At 46.3% G+C, this 10470-nt stretch overlaps 1 pseudogene; it reads right to left on the bottom strand.

Moving 5' to 3' along the window:
* Nucleotides 1-274: 274 nt before the first annotated feature.
* On the bottom strand, nucleotides 275-8003 carry LOC140398853 (tumor necrosis factor ligand superfamily member 15-like; annotated as a pseudogene).
* Between the last annotated feature and the right edge of the window lie 2467 nt (nucleotides 8004-10470).

Consider the following 10470-nt stretch of genomic DNA (forward strand, 5'->3'; position numbering starts at 1 on the left):
TGCACCAGATCACCAAGAATCCAATACAGGAATAGAAATTATTCGAAATGGTATAGAAAATGAGAACAAAGTATTAACAGTTCCATTAATAATCTTCTGAATTACACAAATTTCACTGATACGTGTAATACTGTTTAATGCTTCTGAATAATATAAATGCATTTAAAATTTATAGAACTGATTATATGGTGGAGTCTAACTGTGCACACTCTCAATTTATAGTAGCAGTGCTCCAAAGAATATTTGTTTCTCATCATTACACGGTGATGTCAAATCAGAAAAAAGTAAATTGTCCTCCTACGTCGTTTGTTCGAAACCGTAAATTATTTATGTTAGGTTGGCACCAGACATTTTGCTGATTAGTGTCATGGGAACCAAATCTGTTTGTGTCTTTTTGTTGACTGTATGTGTAATGAGATCTTGCCTTTCCACTCATTTTGTTATCCCGTAGATAAAGCTGAGAATACACAAAGTACCGTCTAGTGACAGGTACAATCAACCTGCCATTTTGGTCAATGAATCCATTTTTGATGAATATCAGGTGCTTCTCACTTACCCATTCCAAGATGTCCACTTGATTTTGTTCCTTAACAAAAAAAACAAGTTAATTGACAAAAATGCTTCCATCAATCTTCCTTCTGAGAGTTTTGGACAGTTACGCTTATTGTAAAACCCATAACAATTACATTTAGAACTGAAGTTACACTATACAGAATCTAATTTATGTGATATTATTGCCAGGGGGCTGAGAACAAGGTGTTTTTTCCAGACAGAATTGTATTTTCCTTTACGAACAGTTTTATGGTACTTAATTCCCTCGTCTACATCAATGTAATATTATTTTGTGACTGTGCAATTGTCTGTTGGCTTTCCTCGTCCTTTGTGATATTAAAAGAACGAATGAAAAGTAGAAAAATAAAGAACTTGCATTCATAAATATGTTTTCACATTGCTAGAGAGTCCCAAAGTGCATCATAGTCAATCAGTTGCTTTGTGCGTTATGGTCAGTCATGGAAGGCAATGCAGTAGCTAATGTGCACACTGTATGATTCCACAAAGAGCAATGAAATAAAGCAACAGCTAAACTATTTGGGTGGTTTTTCCCAAGAGGTAGAGTTGCCGAAGACACTGGAAGAGCTTCCTTCATGAATGAACGATGCCATGAGATCTTTTAAGTTCACCTGAGCGGGTGGGTGGGGCCTTGTTTTAAGGTCTCCTTTGAAAGGCAACGAGCAGGATTCTTCGGTTCCCCAGCGTGTTTCTGGGGGAGGAATTCTATTTTCCCCGCTTGTCAATGGGATCACCCTTTGTAACCACCCCATGCCGCTGTGAAACCCGCTGGCAGGATGCGCTCCCGGCAGGAAAAGTGAATCACAACGACCGAAGAATTCTGAGTACTCCACTTGGAAGTATCAGCTTTGATTATTGGCTGAAGTGGGACATTCGGACTCTGAAATGACAATGTGATCACCGAGCCAAGCCAATGCTGAGAATAACCAGCTGATCATCTATGTTTGTGTAGGTGAGAAATGCTACTTCAAAAAGCTGATTCATTGAGCAATGCCACAAAAAGAATAGTTCAATCCAGCACCCAGGCGCTTTGCATTTGACAGAACAATCTGTTCAACCGTGTAGAAGTTGCTTCGTAAGATAACCTACTGTGCAACAATGCTGTGTTAGATCTAATTATGATCACAAGTTCCATTTACGACTCTCAATTGTATTTGTGTCCAACTGATCAATCTCCCAATGCAATGGAATTTGGGGGTCATGACCAATTACATTCTTCATGTGAAGCGGGATTGGAGGACAGAAGATAACTTTGTATATTTTGTTTTTAATTTCACATGATACTTGATTTTGTATGACAATTTGTAGCAATTTGTGAATAGGTTTCCTTGCAATGCAGGTGGATGGTCTGTGAGGTTCAAGTAAAAGGTTCTACAGCATCACCACTGTTGGGAGGATGTAATTATACTATGACAAATTCACATAAAGGAGCTACCATGGAGCATGGGCATGGAAAATGTAAGTATAAAAATTTGACAAGAAGTGCACACAGATGAATTTTCTTTTTTAAATACATAAACATTTCTCTATACAATAGTATTTGCAAATTATAGATACTTTCTTGAATATTTATCTAGCCTGCTCATGACTGAATGGCACACTTACTGGTAAGATGGGCCACGGGTCTTTCATGGTGATACAGAATGGGATACGAAGCTACATATAACAAGAAATATTAATTATTGATACCAACAATTCACCATCTTTTTGGCTGCACCTGGGTTCGATCCCAGCCCCGTGTCACTGTCCGTGTCGAGTTTGCACAGTCTCCCCATGTCTGGATGGGTCTCATCCCACAACGCGAAGATGTGCAGGGTAGGTGGATTGGCCATGCTAAATTGTCCCTTAATTGGAATTTTTTTTTAAATAGTAATAATCTATGCCACAACTGATAATGGCAAGTGTCCTGTATGTCTTCTTAACTATCCTATTAACCTGTCCTGCCGCCTTCAGGGATCTGTGGACAAGCACCCCAGGATCCCTCTGTTCCTCTGAGCTTCCTAATGCCCTGCCATTGAGTACTCCCTTGTCTTGTTATTCCATCCAAAGCCTTCCACTTTTCAGGGTAAAATTCCATCTGCCATTGATCTTCCCATCTAACCAACCCGCCCATATCTTCCTGCCATCTAAGACCTTCTTCCTCACTAATTAGCCACCTTGCCAATCTTCACAACATCATCTGCAAACTTACTCATCATTGTAGGACCGTTTCCAAGGACTGTGTATTGAGCTAGCTTTTACGTGAGGTTCCTCCCTCTTAGCTACAGTTCAGCTGAACATACAGACTGCAGACACATCAACTCCGGTTAAGACGGCTTTATTTTCCCAAGCTCAGTCCACGCACATGGGAGAGTGATCGGGATAAACGCCAAAATCACTCTGCCTGTCACGTGTACAGACACACCAATTGTATAGTTTTCCAAAAATCAGTAGACCACCCAGTTGGATTTGATCCAATCCTTGGAGCTGCCAATTTCACATTGACCAGTGAAATTTACTTCAAGCAACCTCATGACTGTGATCAGCTCATGATTTAACCCCATCCTGCCACATGTTGTTTACTAGGATACTGTATCCATTATAGAGTTGTTTTTCGTCCATTCCCATCTTACGCATTGCAGTCAGTTCCCGCCTACCTCATTGTTCATCTAGGGCCAGGATGCCAAAGTTGGTTCCTCTTTACATCATAGATTGTCTGAGACAGGATATTAGGGGCACTGATAGGAACTGTTTACTGAGCTGACTGTGTAATTGCTGACCACACTACTTCTGTCAAATCCTGTTTGTCTCAAAAACATGGGCAAGTTAGCTAGCTTAAATCCCATCATGCATTGTGGCCACTGCTGTTAGCAAGAATTTGAATGCTTATTACTGCTTTGTCCTATAAATACATGTTTAATAGTTAATAATGATTACTTTCTATGATTCGTCTCAATCCTTAACAAACCAACTTATGTAGAACTATTCTAGTGTTATCCTAGCTATTCAGTTTTAAGGTGTCTCATCTCAGGACACCCCCCTTCCATTATCCACCCCAACTCTTTGATTGTCCTTTCTAATCTCTCCGTGTCTTGCTATTTGTTCCCCCATCTATCGCCATCGTGAGGCATTTTTGCTTTGATCTATAACACCACATTGATCAGATATGAAAATCAAAGTCATTTGTTCTTCTCTGCCCACAGTGTACCCCTTTTCAGAACCTCAAACTACTTGCTGCTCTCGGTTATTGATTTCTCCTGCAATCCAAGGGCTTTAAAGCCAACTCTTGGCATCACCTATTTTTCCCTCTCTGGTTTGCTACCTCCATTTTCAATTCTTGCGGGAAGAAGCCCTCCACTGCCCTTGGCCTCTTATCGAGGATTTAAACAACATCTTTATGGGATCAGAGTCAGGTTGCAGTTTGATCATTTTATTTTAAAGAAGTGGTCCAGATCCCATCCCCAGATTGTTTCGAACAAAACCTCACAACAGGTTGATCAACAAGGAGGAATGTTTTTCCCCTTCCAAAGGTTGTTGTAATGATGATGGAGCAAATGTCCTCTCGTCGTCCAAGCACAACTTTGCTTCTTTGTGTGTGTGTGTGTGTGTGTGTGTGTGTGTTTTTGGAGAGCTTCAGCAGGAATATGTATTTCAAGATGTAAAACGGTTCTGGTAAAGTTTTACCTTTCAGAACAGGCTGTGGAAATGCCGGCATTGGACTGGGGTGAGCACAGTAAGAAGCCTTACAACACCAGGTTAAAGTCCACCAGCTTTGTTTCAAATCACTAGCTTTCGGAGCACTGCTCCTTTCAAAACAGAACCTTCGACCTCTTCTCATTGTGGGCGGGGTCACTTTTTAGAAAATCTGCATAGTAAAGCGAGACAGCTAGTCTCACTTTAATGTGCAGATACCTGAGTTACCTGAGGCATGGGATCAATCTCCTTTACCTTGGGGACCTGAAGTGAGTGTTGCTTAGTACTGGTCTCTGCAAATGGTGGGAAGCAATCAAGGGGAACGTCAAAAGGTTTTTCATCCTCAAGGGCATTCAAAAGGTGAGAGAGAGACGAGGGGCCATGTCCAGGCTCCAGAAATGTATGCAAAATTTGCTCCAGCTGCAGTTGATGGGCGTTGATGTCAAGGAGGATCTCCAAGAGGTGAAGAGCCAGCAAACCTTGCTCTACACCTCGGAGGCTCTCCAAGGTTATCTTCCGTTCCAGAGTCCGCTCCGTGGAGCATGATGAAAAGTGCTCACGCTTCTTCTTCCAAAAGGTGCACAGAGAGACCTCTGTGATCAGCAGCCTGAAGGAAGAAGATGGCTCTGCAAAGTCATCGCAGTCTGACATCCTGAGGATCAGCAAATCCTTTTATGCCGGACTGTATGATCTGAAGCCAACAGATAACACTGTTTCTCAGACCTTTCTGTCGTCTATCACGGAGGTCTTAGGCGACAGCGAGCGGGAAAACCTGGACAAACCGCAAACCCTGGAAGAGCTGACAAAGGCCGTTAGATCCTTCGAGACGAGTAAAACTCCCGGAAGCGACGGCTTACTGGTTGAGCTGTATTCGGCTCTGTGGGACTGGATGGGCCCAGACCTGCTGGAAGTGTACGAGAGTATGCTTCTGGATGGCAGCATGCCAGAATCCATGAGGAAAGGCATCATCACCCTCATCTACAATCAGAAGAGGGAAAGGGAAGAAATTTGAAATTGACGCCCCATTTCACTGTTGAATGTGGATTATAAAATTCTAGCCAAGCTCATTCCCAATCGGGTCAGGTCTGCTCTGGAGTTGGTGATCCACCCTGATCAGACCTGTGGTGTATCCGGCAGGAAGATCTCTGATAGCCTCGCGCTACTCAGGGATACGATAGCCTAGGTACAGGACAGGAAGGTGGACACCTGCCTCATCAGCCTTGATCAGGAGAAGGCTTTTGACAGAATATCGCACACCTACATGATGGATGTGCTCTCCAAAATGGGGTTTGGGGAGGGAATTCACAATTGGATCAAACTGCTCTACACAAACATCTATAGCGCAGTCTCAATCAATGGGTGGGAATCAGAAAAGTTCCAGATCAAATCTGGAGTCAGGCAGGGCTGCCCTCTCTCCTCGGCCCTGATTGTGTGCTGCATAGAACCTTTTGCCGAGTCCATCAGGAAGAGGAGTGATGATCCCAGGCAGCGGAGGCGTGCAAGTTAAGGCCTCCCTGTATATGGACGACGTCGCCGTCTTCTGCTCGGATCCCGCGTCTGTACGCAGGCTCTTGAATGCCTGCGACCAGTTTGAACTGACCTCGGGAGCCAAGGTAAACCGCGGCAAGAGAGAGGCCATGTTCTTTGGGAACTGGGCCGACCGGTCCTTTGTCCCCTTCACCGTCAGGTCAGATTACCTGAAGATGCTGGGGATATGGTTCGGAGCGGCCGGGAGTGCACCAAAAACTGGGAGGAGTACATCGCCAAGGTAGGTCAGAAACTGGGCGGGTGGGAGCAACGCTCCCTCTCCATTGCGGGTAAAACCCTGGTCATCAGGTGTGAGGCACTCTCGGTGTTACTGTGTGTAGCGCAGGTCTGGCCCATTACCCGACCCTACGCCGCAGCAGTCACCCAGGCCATCTTCAAATTCATCTGGAGATCCAAGGTGGACCGTGTCCGAAGGGACACCATGTACAAACCTCTGGATAAGGGAGGGAAAAATGTACCCAACGTCTCCCTCATCCTGATGGCCACCTTTGTGTGCAGCTGCATCAAGCTGTGTGTGGACCCCTAGTATGCAAACACCAAGTGTCACTCCATACTGAGGTTCTACCTGTCCCTGTTGTTACGAAGGATGGGCCTGGCCTCATTGTCGCGGAACCGTGCCGTACCCCCTGCCCCTCGTGGAAAAGCTTTTGAAGAAAAACACCTTTGACCACAAGGTAATGAAGCAGTGGTCAGCACGTAAAGTCCTCAAGGCCCTCAGGAAAAGGCAGACTGTGGAGGACGTTGGATGGTTCCCTGAGCAGACTGCCAGAGTCATCTGGCAGAACGTCTCATCACCAGAACTTACAAACAAGCACCAAGACCTAGCTTGGCTGGTGGTGAGAAGGGCCCTCCCCGTCAGAGTCTTCATGTACACCCGCTCAGGCCGTTGCACGCTGCCCTCGGAGTGACTGTCGGGGAAATGAGACGGTCACCCACCTCCTTGTGGAATGTGCCTTTGCAAAGAAGGTCTGGAGAGAGATGCAGTGGTATTTGTCAAGGTTCATCCCGAGCAGCTCTGTGACACAGGACTCTGTGCTCTACGGACTATTTCCAGGGACACACACCGAGACAAACATCAACTGCTGCTGGAAGGTCATCAACTCGGTGAAAGACGCTCTTTGGTCTACCCGAAACTTGCTGATCTTCCACTGCAAAGACCTGTCCTCGACCGAGTGTTGCAGACTGGCACATTGCAAGGTCCAGGACTATGTGCTGAGGGACGCACTCAAGCTTGGGGCAGCTGCAAACAAGGCGCAATGGGGAAAGACCACTGAGTAAGGTCTTTCCAGCAAATGTACGCCGAGGGGCGGGTAACAGTGTAAACCCCCCTCGGTCTGGGTCATTAACACTCCAATGTATAAAAGAAACATGACAATGTAAATGTTTAAGAAGGAATTGTAACGTAAAGAGCGATATGTGTGTACGGTTATCAAAATTGAATGGAAGAAAGTCAAGGGAATGTGTAACCCTGATGGAAATGTACAGTCAAGGCAATTCGAAATGTTCTGTAATGTTTATGATAGATTTTATGAATAAAGTATATTTTTTGAAAAAGAACAAAAACTGGTCTCTGCAAATGGGGACCAGATGAAATGGCACTCATGGGAGATCTCCTGAGGATTGGTGGCCCCTGGTATATGCCCTTTGGGCAGGGGGGTACCCTGGCAGTGCCACCTGGGTGCCAGCCTGGCACTGGCAGGGGCACTACCAGATTGGTGGTGCCAAGCTGGCATTGTTTGCATGGGTATAATTGGGCTGGGGATCCTCCCATGGTGTTGGGAGGGGTCAGGGCTACTTGCAGGGGCCTTGGAGATTAGGATGCTGTTTCTCTCGCTTCACTGAGGAGTTCTGGTGTATGGAGCTCCTCAATACACAAAATGGGGCGGTGCCCAGCCTCGGCTGCACGTTCCCCATTGAGGCCCCTTATCAAACACAAGTCACGTTTTCTAGCCTTGTGCGCTGCGAGCGCTGGGAAACACATGGCTAAACTGACTCACTGCGGGACTTTGTTCCCATTTAGTTAAATCGTGCCCTATATATATATATATATGCACATATATATAATACGCATAGGTGTTAAAGTAAATATATAGCAAACATTTTTGTTTAAAACGTTAGCAAGAGGGTGAACTTGACAAGAGGAAGCCAGCAGAGCTCTGCTTCTTGAGGACGAGGCATAAAGTGAGGGAGGCAACAACTAGCAGAGCAGCAGAGGGAATTCAGGGGAATGTACCGGGAGCGCTCTGGTTTCGTTGTTATACATATATATTATTATGTGGGTTTTTTTTCTCAAGTTTCTTGGCCGAAGCTGTTCTGAGAGTCAGGTTGCCCCGTTCACATTGCCCAGCTCCCGCTCCGCCGCAGTTGCGCTCTAATCACAACCGCTTCCCGCCCGCCCAGAGTGCGGCTGCTGGGAGCGCGGCGCGGCCTTTACGGCCGCCCCCACCCCCCCCCTCCCGCCGACACAGCAGCCTGCAGAGGGGCTGCCCGCTCCAAAAGCGACCACTTTCCAAATTAAAATTTGCAACCTCCGTGAGATCCTTCAACACAAAACTAGGCTGCCGTTAATTCACTTGTTTTAATTTGCGCGCGTAGTACCAAAGTATGATTCGCATAGTCATCGGAGAGAGAATGGATGGTTAAATACTTAAAACATTCATTCTAAAGCGGACAAGTATTAATGGGGTAACTTTTGTGTTCAGTCTGGGCACCGTGGATAGACTGTAGGGTTTAACATTGTCCCCATGTGGTCTTGCTGAAAAGAACTAATCTGAATGAATCACCAGAACAATAGGCGGCACCTCGGTACCAACAGACCTGAGGCCAGATGACGAAAAGCTTCGTCAAAGAGGCAGGTTTTAAGGAGCGTCCTGGAGGCGGAGAGATCTCATCTGGGCTTAGCCCAGGGCATGGGCCACTTGAAAGGTTAAGCTGTCTGCCAAGGGAGAGAACCAAGCAAAAATTGGAGGATCACATGGGTGGCTTCATAGAAATCATAGCGTCCCTCCAGTGCAGAAGCAGTCCATTCGTCCCATCAAGTCTGCACCAACCCTCTGAAAGAGCACTCTACCTAGGCCCAACCCCACCCCACCTCATCCCCGTAAGCCTGCCTAACCTTTTTGGATACTAAGGGGCAATTTGGCATGGTCAATCCACCTCACCTGCACATCTTTGGACCTTGGGAGGAAAACGGAGTGCCCGGAGGAAACCCACGCAGGCACGGGGGAAAGATGCAAACTCCACACAGGCAGTCACCCAAGGCCGGAATTGAACCCAGGTCCCTGGCACTGTAAGGCAGCAATGCTAACCACTGTGCCACAGCACCGTCCCAGGAGGTTACAGAGATAATCGGGTAGGGGAGGGATTTGATTTGAAAGCAAGGTTGGGAATTTTAAATTTGATGCCTTGCTGGACTGTGCGTCCATTGTCAGTCAGTGAGCACAAGGGAGATGGGTGATTAAAAGAAGGATGCAAGTTATAATACAGTGGCAGAATTTTGGACAAGCTCAAATTTAGTGTGTGCGCAAGCAAGGTCAGAGGCCAGCTAGAGGAGCTCTGGAGTAATCATGTCCAGTGACAATGGCATGCATAAGGGTGATTGCAGCAGGTGCAAGCACAAGGCAATATTGGGGAATTGGAAGTAGACAGTCCTGATGAGGGGGGCATATATGAGATCAGAAACTCATCTTAGGGTAAAGGATGCCAAAGTTGTGAACAGTCCAGTTTGCCACAGACGGTTGCTGGGACGAGAGATGGAGGTACTGATGAGGGAATGGAGTTTGAAGGGTGGATTTTTGGGTGCTGCTGAGAATGGAGACAAAGGCAGATGTGACCCAAAAATGCCAGTGTGGGTTGCATGCCAATTAGCGCAAAGTGCACCTTCCTGGTGACTCTCCATTGCTTACCTTTTATTGCAGCTCGATGAACCTCTGCTGTTGGAAGGTCCCTGATTGGCCCTCCAAAATTCAGAGCCTGCCCACCACCCATATTTAATTGGTCGGAAACCTGTCTCAATGCCAAATAAGGAAGCACCGCAGTCAAAACTCTGACCAGTGACTGTTACGCCCACGGACAGATTCAGGACCCAGCAGTCCCGACACTTGCTCCTTGCCCTCAAACTGAACACTCGGCCCAATGTCTTCAGTCTTCCCAGTATTTATTAAGAGAAAATGCCTGCTCCTCTGGATGTAGCACAGACAGTGTGATGAAATTCGAGGAGGTGGAAGGTTCAGGAGAGGTGGTAATGTGATAGGGCTGGGCGTGATCAACGTGACTGTAGAGGCTGACATTTAGCTTTTGGGCGATGTTGCTGAGGGGCAGCATTTAGATCGGAAATAGCAGTGGTCTAGGAATGTATTGTTACCATCGTGAACCTCAGCCAGCATTATGTTGTGAGGAAGAGATAACTGTAATTTTTGATTATCACAATTTTCTGGCAAATTTTGCTACGCCCACTGTTGGCTTTCCATAAATAACATTTCACCATTAATGCCTCGTCCTTTACTCTCATATTCACGTAATGTGCTGCATCATATTGGACAACATGATAGCACAGTGGTTAGCACTGTTGCTTCACAGTGCCAGGGTCCCAGAATCGATTCCCAGCTTGGGTCACTGTCTGTGCAGAGTCTGCACGTTCTCCCCATGTCTGCGTGGGTTTCCCCTGGGTGCTCCGGTTTC

Source organism: Scyliorhinus torazame, chromosome 22 (genome assembly GCF_047496885.1).
Source record: "Scyliorhinus torazame isolate Kashiwa2021f chromosome 22, sScyTor2.1, whole genome shotgun sequence".
NCBI classification, from domain to species: domain Eukaryota; kingdom Metazoa; phylum Chordata; class Chondrichthyes; order Carcharhiniformes; family Scyliorhinidae; genus Scyliorhinus; species Scyliorhinus torazame.